Raw genomic sequence first — 7,366 nt, forward strand, 5'->3', positions numbered from 1 at the left:
TTGCCAATTCAAATTCATATGACGAGATCTCGACATGGATAGTCTACTTTTTGAACTTCAAATTGTCTTTTATTTTCAATTATTTTTGTCGGCAAATGTACGCCATACAATGTCGCCTGCGCTCCCAAGCGCAAGCGTGAGTTTTACCGTGATCATCACTTAACATTTCTGTGTTCAAGTCTTTTACAAACGGATCTGTTTTTAAAAGGGAAGGTGAAGTTTGGCGGAAAAAAAATTTCAAATAATAATTTTAGGACTATCACACAACGTTTGCTGTCTTCTTCCTTCGCCTTCCTATTGCAATATGGTTTAAGCTTTACAGCTGACTCGTTCCCAGTTTTCTCTCTGTCTACTATCATATTTCAACGAGAGAAGCGCGGTTAAGGGGAGAGCGAGTCACGGGTGCGATCCAAATACAGATGACTGGGTACGAGTTAGGGTTTACGGTCAAGTGGTCCCCTTCCCACCAGTCCCCTAGGTTTTGTTTTCTTTCGCGTTGTTTTTACTTTTGGTCTTCTTAGTTTTCTTTCCGTTGTTTCCATGACATTGGGGCATTGCAATACGTCCCTTGAACCTCCAAAATACAAAAAACAAAAGAACCAAATAAACAAAGACAAAAAAAAGCGGCCATGGCGCCTGAAAGTCATCTCGCAGCAGTTATGTCGCCCGAAATTTATAGTTAAGTCACCCAAATGCTGACTTATGTTAAAAGACTAAATGAAATTGAAATTAGTTTCTATAATATAGCTCGATTCATTACTGTAACATCAAAAATAAGTTCAGACAGGAGCCCAAGGGTAAGTCATCAAAAAGTCTATTTACAGACAACTCACTCATAGGACACTTTTCCAAGGCAGAGTGCTGACATTAAAGTGTCCATCATCAGAAAGACTTGACTGTTCAAAAAAGATCAAGGGAAATAATTATTTCAAGAGCTCTAGTTCCTTTTTCCTTGGCTAGAAAACTTTGCTTAAAATTTGGCCCAAATTCATTGGGAACCTGACCCATGTCGCCAACAATCCCCCATTTGCCCGGTAGGCGCGGTTACATTGGTGGAGTAACAAAGTAAACGCATGCGGCAGGGCAGAAAAGCCGGTGATTTGTTAAAAATAATACCACTGAGTTTTTTTTAGCTTGTACGTTTTGTTTTCCCATTTCAGACTGCGTGATGGTACCCTAGAGAACTGTTCCCCAAGGACGAAAAGGTCGACTTGTGAGCAACTTGATCTGTTTGTATGATCGTATTTGTGGGCGATGTGAAGTCACTTTTATCAATACACCGATAACTCAAACTTCATGCGCTTAACAGATGAGCCGTTACAAACAAAATGGGAGGTTTCCCTTAAATAAAAGTTTCGTCTAGTCAATTGGGGATTTTTATTATGATCAAATTTTGGCCTTATTCTCTAGTTGGCTCTCGAATGTCACCCTTTTCTCCGCGCATGCGTTTTATGTAGATAATGTTCACCTTTCCCACAAGGTTTCCCTCGGCACGTTGAAAATAATCCTTTAGGCTACGCTTTTCACAGCATCTCTGGTTTTCCTTCATAACGAACAAATCTTTCGCCTTTTACGATTTCCGTGGAAGACAACAACTGAATGAGTTCTATGACTAATCTGTCGTCGCCCTACCTTGAGGCGGGGCCCACGATAAGATGTGAAAGTTGCCACACAGACGACTCCCGCTTTATGGAACGGACACCTCGTTATTCAGAGAGTTTGCTTAGTCCCTGAGATAGAAAGCCATTACATTTTCTCTAAATTCAACCCTCTTAATACGGACACCCCATTAATACGGAAATTTCTATGGCGATTTCAGTGTGAGTATTAACGTGACTGCAGATGCAGACCATAAGATAAGAAGGGGCCGGACCTCAAAAATAATTTTTGTCGACCATCATGTAGACTTTAGATTTGGCTAAAGATAATGTAACTCACAATCTTGGTCAAAATAAAAAGAAAACTTTAGAACCCCTTCCCTCCCACACTCTAGAAAATGTCCTTCGCGCGACTTCACTCTTGATTTTGGAGGATGAGGTGGGAGAGTTTAGATGTTCCATTTTATGCTGTCCAAGGTTGTAGCTCCTGTTTTAACCTCTAGCTCTTATCATAAAAACTCTTATCATTTCCGGTTCCTGTGTATTTTTACTTCCGCTTCCTTTCGAATTGAAATTTTGGTTTTTCGAATTCGAATATGTGACGTGACTTTAAGTTCAAATTATAGGTTTCATTTGGAATTTTGTGGAACATTATGCTTGCATTTTTGACGATTAAGTGGCTTATTAGAGTGGAGAAGGTGAATTGAAGTTCAAATCATGTAATTTGCATTTTAGTTGGAATGGTGAGTTGAACTTCAACATCCGCGATGTCGAGTTTTCCCTTTAAAGTTTCAACTTGTTCAAAGTAACTTCAAGTTCGAATGACGCTATTTCGACTGCGTTCATTGCGATTTCAAATTCATATGACGAGATTTCGACATGGATAGTCTAATTTTTGAACTTCAAATTGTCCTTTATTTTCAATTATTTTTGTCCTCAAATGTACGCCATAAATATTGGTTTGCACTGATATCTGTTTTGTGAGCCCCGCCTCAAGGCAGGGCGATGAAAAATTGGTCTATAGACTCATTCAGTTGCTCTCCTCCACGGAAATCTTTAGTAAAAGGCGAAAGATTTGTTCGTGATGAAGGAAAATTAGAGGTAACGTGCATTGAAAGCCAAGAGTACTATGTTGAGCATGACGCGAAGAGCCTTGTGGGCACATTATAAATATATATTATTTACATGGAAAGCATGCGTAATGTACAAACTCAGAAACCAGAACCAAGAGCGCTTGTATCAAATGACAGAGAGCTGAATACATAAATAGATAAATGATAAATAACAGCAAAAATAAAACTCAAGAATAAATAAGTCAAACATACTACTTGCGCGCGCATAAATAGCGCCCAGCTGATTTTGTAAAACTCTGATTATAACGTCATACAATCATTTGGAACTTCTCTTCGAAGCGAACAGACGTGCGCTTCGTGTGAAAAGAAAAAAAGTTTCTTTGTAATCATGAGGATTATATTTTTGCTTACCGCGCTGGTGGGCTTACTTCTGCTTTCAATTACGCTTAACGCAGTGCGTAAAGGTAAGGTTTTTAGGCGTCTTAAAAAGAGATTGGGCGGCTTGTTTTTTTCGAGCAATGAAAAATATTTTCCTGGAAGTTTGCAGCATAATTTGTAATAGTAAAATCAAACATTTGCATCATTTTTTCATCCAACTCTATATAATGTGCATGGAGAATTTTATGGGCCATTTATCTACCGTAAAATTAATCTTTTTTTCTTAAAAAGGGGCACTTTACACTTTTTTTAAAATCATGTTTTGCGAAAGTCAAGCTTTATTTCAGTTGCTATGGTACCGAGAATGTTACACGTGCGCATTACTCCTTGCATTAGCTCGCGCATCGACAGTTGCTCGTGACGTGTTCAACAAATAATTCCAGAAGAACAACACTTTATGGATCTTTAACATTACTCTGCGCCACAGACAAAACTAAACTCTGGTGTAAAAGCTATGAAAATTGTGATCATTTGGGATTAGGGTTTTTATATGATCTTAAGTTATTTTTGGTCTTCAAAAATCTTACCGTGAACTATAATCTGTAACCAAGTCAAGTTTACGGCCACTTTCAGGCAAAGGTTTTAAATCGAACTTGATGACCAAGTTCTTTTTTGAAAAGTTACAACCTCCTTTTCATTCTGCAGACCCTGTCATGGCTAAAAAACCAGATTTCTTTTATGAAGACTTCGCAAATGGAGCAACTGTCATCGGAAACTTGCAAGGAAAGGTAAAGGTTTCTTTAAGGGCTGCGATAAACTAAACGGTTAGAGATATTTATTATCACGTTTCAAGCAAATGGCATTTTTAAATAACTTTGAAGTCTTGGATTCTTATCATAACTTATATTTGTTATTTAAAACACTGGGCCTCACATAACCCAAGTAACTGAAGCTCTTAAATTATTGTTGGGACTACAACCCGTAGTTTGGTTTCAAACTATTTACAAGAAGAGATAATTAAAAAAGTATGATATAAAAGCGCTTACTTGATATACTTATTTAGTTAGACTACTTAGTTTATTTTCTTCTTTTCTTCAAACCTTTATTGGTGTTCTTTGCTACTCTTACGACAGAATTATATCATCAAGATGCAAATTAAAACCCTGAAACTTGACTTAAAAGTGGTTGTTCGAGAGACCGGCTCTGCACAAGGCAATATCTACAGTACTTTCCATGAGGAACAGGTAATAGACCGCACACACTGTATGTCAGTGCGTTTGAACTTTCACAAAAGTAACGTCACTTAATGATCAGTCAAACTTCAAAGCTTGCATCTAATTGCTATAAGGCAAACATATTATTTATTTTCATGAATAAAATGTCGTTGATTGATTTTCTGATAGTTTCAAAAGAAGTGCACGCAGAGTAAAACTTTTTGCCATTGAACAATCAAAAGATAATCGTCTTAAAGATCTTGATCAGTTTCAATTTTGATTTTAAAATTCTTGATTTTATTTAGAATCACGACTCGCAAACCTGTTTGAACCCAGAAAGTGTACCTCACTACAACAACCAAACTTGTGAACCCAGGCCTCTGAGTCTAACGGAGCAGACATGGAACAAATTGCGCAGGAATACAGCGGCGATAACAGCTTGGACATGGAACGGAGTAAAAAAGGCATCAAAAACAACTGTTGACTTTGTGGCGACAATGACCTGTAAATTTTGCGGTGGAGTTAAGTGTACGGCAGAGTGGATCTTTGAGAAGGCCCCGTTTATGGCTGAGTCGACCTGGCAGCAAATCTTGTGGATGGCGCGGTGGACTTGAGACAAAGCAACCGATTTTGCAGAGTGGACTTGGTGCCAACTCACTGACCTGGCTAACGGAATTTGGGATACGATTGCATGGATTATTAATTTCTGTTTCACTTCGATTTGCGCCTTCATTGATACCGTTTCTGAGCTGTACGCTGTATACGTTAAGAGTAAGTGAATATCCTGTTTGTAAAGTAAATTATATTAGCACAGCTTGACCGTAGTAGCTAAGGAAACACTTCAGACTCAGGAACTGGAAGGGTATTTTCGGGATCTGGGATACGGTGCGGGATTAGGAAAACCGAAAAATGTCTTGATGGGAAACGGTGTTTTTTTTTTTTGAAAAGTTGCCTGGTGCTCAGTCAAACGCTAGATAGGACTTTCTTACCAAAACATCTCAACTCGCCGTACCCGTCTTATCCAAGTGACTTGGAAATTTTCTGAGTGTAATAATATACTGTTTTGTTATCCACAGGTCACGTGACATACATCAGATCCCTGTTCGGCGGTATTACCAGACAGGAAATAATCAGAACACTGATTACAAGTTTTGTGTTGGTTTCTACCCTGCTCTTCATCAACAAGACGATCAGATATGTGATTCGGAGACGAAGGTATGTGAGTCCCGACTTGCACTTTTAATTGAAACAAATGTACGTGGCAAGTAGATCAACTCGGAAAACACGACAACAGAATTGATCCTCAAGAAGCGCCAACTAGTTTGCTATTTGGAAAATTTTAAGACAGAAAATGTTATACTGTTGTAGCGTTTTCAGAATGACCTCACCTGTGATCGTCTTTGAACAACGCGAGGTTGTTCTTAGCAAATTCTTACTGGTAGTTTCCGTGCATTGTCTGTAGTCCTTTCGTTTTTGACCTGAACATCAAATCATCAGTCATGGAGTTTAACAAATGTCATTTGTAAAACGCTTTGTAGAGAAATCAGATTTGCGACTCGCTTAAAACTTCCTGTGATCTAAAAATTAAATAGCCTGTGAAAACGCTACCACTGGTTTTCCCGCCAAATGACGTATGAGAAACGAGGGCAGAAATTCCATACTGACGACACGTCACTACCCAGATCTGGGTAGTGCTTCTGATTGGTTGAATCAAATTTCCCACGCGGCACGACCAATCACGGTAGTGACGCGTCATCAGTATTGAATTTCTGTGTTTCTCAGACGTCATTTTGCTAGGTCCAAAATTTTAATACGCAGGGGTGCATGAAAGGCAGATCTGGCGACTAATTAGTACCAAAAGATAGAAAATACAGCGCCTAAGTTAATAATCTAAGAATGTTTTTTTCTCTTGACAGACAGGCGCGGTTGGAAAACGAAGCTGCCGAACGTGTAGTATCTGCAGCTTCCCAAAAGCCAATATGGCGTCCAAAACCAAAGAAGAAAAAGAAAATTGACAAGAAGGGCTGGTAGTCTTCCCGTTTTATTCTCATTCTTGGTTGAAATTTGTGATTTTTGATATCTTGCTCAGAAATAATCGATTTATGTATGTAAGACGTCCTCTGATTTTTGTTGAAAAACAGTACCAATGGATCACTCATTAAAATACAATTTGTGACACTATTGCCTGGTTCTGTTTTAAGTTGTTGCAGCCTGTGTAGCAGGCGCCGGGTTTTATCAGGGCAAAGGGAGAAATTTCGAGGACGCGCGCACACGAGGAGAGAAAAAGAAAAGAGACAGACCGACTAACCCCCAAAGGTGCTTATAGCCAATGAAATTGCATTGCCAGAGATCGTAGAAAAAGGGAAAACTAGGGCGCGCACAGCAGGTGTCTCCTCTTCTCGCTCCATGTGGTGTTCCCCACCACTGTTACCAAAAATAAAAAGAAAGAAAGAAAAAAGGCGCTGGGTATTGATGCTGTTGTTGTTGGATCTTTTCGCGTCCAGGGTAAGTTTATCTGAGTCTTTTGAAATAGAACAATAAACGAATTAATTGCATAAACAGCTAGTGTCCCGTCGGCTCCTCCAACTGGTCTTTTGACAGGAAGAGCCAAGTATCCAGAGGATATTTTGTCCCCTTTCTCGTAAGCTAATGCTATGGTGACCAACAAAAGCAGGGATCATGAAGAGGAGTAGGTCAAGCTAACAGCCTTTGGGACGACTTCTGTTTTTTTTCGAGGTAGGGAAGGCTCCAATATGAGGTCTAAGATTTCTATACAGATCTATCCAAATTTCATACACTTCTATACTGAGAGGTCTTAAATTGCCCCTACCTGCTGCTAAACGAACAGAGCCTTTCATGCGGTCGGTCATGTGATTTAGCTTGTTTTCGTTATCAAGGTTTGTGATCACAGTAAGAGTTGTCTTTGCGAATATTGACACATATACTAGTGTTGGTTTTGTAGCTAATGTCGTGACCGATATGTTGGTAGACAAGAACAAAAGCGTTTCCCTAATCTGGAAACTAAAGCTTTTTTAATGCATGGCCGCCTTACTACGTTGCAAACCAAGAGTTCATCAATTAAAGGCTGGTGAATCAATCCCCA

At 39.2% G+C, this 7,366-nt stretch overlaps 1 long non-coding RNA gene and 2 other non-coding genes across 3 annotated transcripts; 2 read left to right on the forward strand and 1 right to left on the reverse strand.

The window, feature by feature from the left end:
• The first annotated feature begins 1,529 nt into the window (after window positions 1-1,529).
• LOC140924380 (U5 spliceosomal RNA) lies at window positions 1,530-1,646 on the forward strand. The gene has a single exon (XR_012164262.1). It is a non-coding gene; the product is annotated as a U5 spliceosomal RNA (small nuclear RNA).
• Window positions 1,647-2,581: 935 nt separating this feature from the next.
• On the reverse strand, window positions 2,582-2,702 carry LOC140924359 (U5 spliceosomal RNA). The gene has a single exon (XR_012164256.1). It is a non-coding gene; the product is annotated as a U5 spliceosomal RNA (small nuclear RNA).
• A 1,870-nt stretch (window positions 2,703-4,572) lies between these two features.
• On the forward strand, window positions 4,573-6,438 carry LOC140939190 (uncharacterized). The gene is made up of 3 exons (XR_012165613.1): window positions 4,573-5,034; window positions 5,340-5,478; window positions 6,180-6,438. It is a non-coding gene; the product is annotated as an uncharacterized lncRNA (long non-coding RNA).
• Window positions 6,439-7,366: the final 928 nt, after the last annotated feature.

Source organism: Porites lutea, chromosome 1 (assembly GCF_958299795.1).
Source record: "Porites lutea chromosome 1, jaPorLute2.1, whole genome shotgun sequence".
Taxonomy (NCBI): domain Eukaryota; kingdom Metazoa; phylum Cnidaria; class Anthozoa; order Scleractinia; family Poritidae; genus Porites; species Porites lutea.